At 42.2% G+C, this 2,500-nt stretch overlaps 1 long non-coding RNA gene across 1 annotated transcript in view; it reads left to right on the forward strand.

Annotated features, from left to right (window-relative positions):
- The window catches only part of LOC138057918 (uncharacterized), a 989-nt gene extending 561 nt beyond the window's left edge, over nucleotides 1–428 (forward strand). The window contains exon 3 of the long non-coding RNA XR_011133756.1: nucleotides 396–428. This is a non-coding gene — a long non-coding RNA (uncharacterized lncRNA). The remainder of the gene's footprint in view (nucleotides 1–395) is intronic.
- Nucleotides 429–2,500: the final 2,072 nt, after the last annotated feature.

Here is a 2,500-nt window from a genome sequence, read left to right on the forward strand (position 1 = left end):
AGGTTTTCTTGAGTCGCGGGAGAGCCACAAAGCGGCAAAGACGTCCTGAACCGGCGAGAAGAGAAAAACCTCTGGGCTTAAATCTCACTTTCACACGCACGTGAAATGTGTCAAATCAGTAATTACAAAAGGGACCAATGGCGTGAGATTTACAGTGCCACGCGCCTTACGGTGGCCACCCAACAAATTTTCACATTTGGCAATTGCGTGTAAGTACGTCAACTCAAACAACACATTCAACAGCGTATAAGTTTTAAAAAACTTTGTTAGGTGGCCACGGTGAGGCGCGTCGCACTGTAAGTCCAAGAAAACCAAAGTTTATTCTCTTTTCGCCGTTTCACATAATCAGTTTTAAAACATAATACTTACGTAGCATTCTTGTTTTTTTTTGTCAGATCAAGATCGCAATGATTGTTTGCCGTCATTTGGTGATTTCCCTTCTGCTCTGTGTAGCATCCCAGCCGCCCCAGAACTGCAGACAATCGACATTGCGGTGTTCGAAAGTTTGAGCGAGGAAGTTTGCGCCAGCACACCAGTTCAAAAACTTGCTCCAGGGACACCAGTGCCAACAACTCCTTCAACTTCATCACCGGAAAAAGCTTCAACTCCTTCAATATCTGTTGCAAGGCCAGGAACACCGGTATCACGTCCTTCGATGTCCCTCTCAGCAAGCAGTGCTACGGACCTTGTCAGAGACGATGTTCTCCAGACCTGCGTGACACCCAGCCGAATACAAGGTGTTCAAGCTGTACTTGACAAGGAAGACACTCGACATCGATGCGCTGTGAATTAAGCTGCTCCCGCTGTTTTTTAGCAAAGATGAATTGAGCAAAGGCAATACAGACGGAAGTCACAAAAAGCAGTCTCTAGATAGTCGCAAGTTAAATTCATTAAAACTCTAAGTCTTTAAATAGTTTCCTGTGGAGTCGGGCGAAGAAAAGGAGAAACAGTGGAGGTTTATAAAAACAAAAATAAATGCTAGGTGTCGTGCGAGTAGGTTCTCTCACAGGGATATTTAATGTGTGGTTCCAGAAAATATCCATACCCCCACCACGGAAGATCATTGGAAATTCCGAGGGAGAGGGGGGCTTAAAGGGCAGTAATTTCCAAGGGGTAGGGGGGTTTCGTGGGAAACTACTTTTCCAAAGGGTCACGAACCACATACAAAACACTGAAAGCAACATACGATCGATCTGAAGCACAAAACACACTATTGGACGATGTTTTGAAACAAAAGTCAGTTTTGAGATAAAGTTAATACTATTAGCTTCAATGTTTCCATTTTTTTTCTTTGAGTTAGCAAGCGCTACAATCTCCCGAAGCTAAGAACAATGTGTTTTTCATTTGGGACGGATTCAAAACATTTAAAATGGCGGTCTCAACTGAAGTCTCGTCCCCAGACTTCCAGCTTTGTCCCTTTTTCGTCCAACCAACACTTCCGTTCACTTGATTATCGCTTTTCACTACCTTCACATGCAGTAAACACATTTTTGATAGGATTCATGTTTTACTGCGATTCATGTTTTAATGCGATAAGACGCAAGTTCCCACCATCTCAACGCTTGCGTGCAACGACATTTTCTTTTTTGTGGGTGGCATTTAGACCACGGACAGGAACCAGGAGTCAAGTTTTCTCTTCTTTGAGTAAACGCAATTGCGGCCTCGGGAAACGATTGTTGAGGTTCAGTTCGTTATGTCAAACTGGAAATTCTAAAACAGGAGTTTCACTACTCATTGGAGGAAGTAAATCGCGCCAAAAACAATAACAGTCGCCCTCTCGATTCCATCCGTGGCTCAAAGGCAAGCAACAGTGAGGCTGTGTGTCATTTACCGGCGAGAATGACTGCTGGAGAGTCAGTAAATTTGAAGACTGCACTTAAATCGCCATATCTAAGTTTACAAATAATTATGATGGATTATTTTGGCATCAATAATTTTCTTCGTAAAACAATCGCCTTTGTGACGACGTTCACGAAACCTACTGCGTCAACATGTGTGGTCCCTAAATAAGAATCAACCTGAAGAAACTGACAAAATGTGTAGACAAAGGAACCTTGTAAGTTTCTGTTTTATTTACTATAGTTTGCGAAGTTGTCTACGCGAGTGAAATGTTCTCATCGAAGTTTGCACAAAAACGTGAAACAGTCGACGTTGTGCAACCCAAATGTTTAAGCTTTGCAAAGTTGATGGCGAAGAAGCTAAAAGTTTAGCTGGATAATGAGCTTAACAAAGCGTTATATTTTTCTAAAAGTTAACCTTAATATTTACACTGTTGTAATAAACTTCTACTGCAATTATGAAACTAATTCACTTTTTCATCAGTAAAAAAATTCTGGAAATTCCTGAGGGGAGGGGGCGTCATCAAAGACCCTCCTGGAACGGAAAATCCTGGGGGGAGGGGGGGGTGCAAATCAAAATGTCTTCCGTGGTGGGGGTATGGATATTTTCTGGAACCACACAATACAGTAACATTATACACTGATTGTTAATTAACATTTTC

Source organism: Montipora capricornis, chromosome 7 (genome assembly GCF_036669925.1).
Source record: "Montipora capricornis isolate CH-2021 chromosome 7, ASM3666992v2, whole genome shotgun sequence".
Classification (NCBI taxonomy): Eukaryota; Metazoa; Cnidaria; class Anthozoa; order Scleractinia; family Acroporidae; genus Montipora; species Montipora capricornis.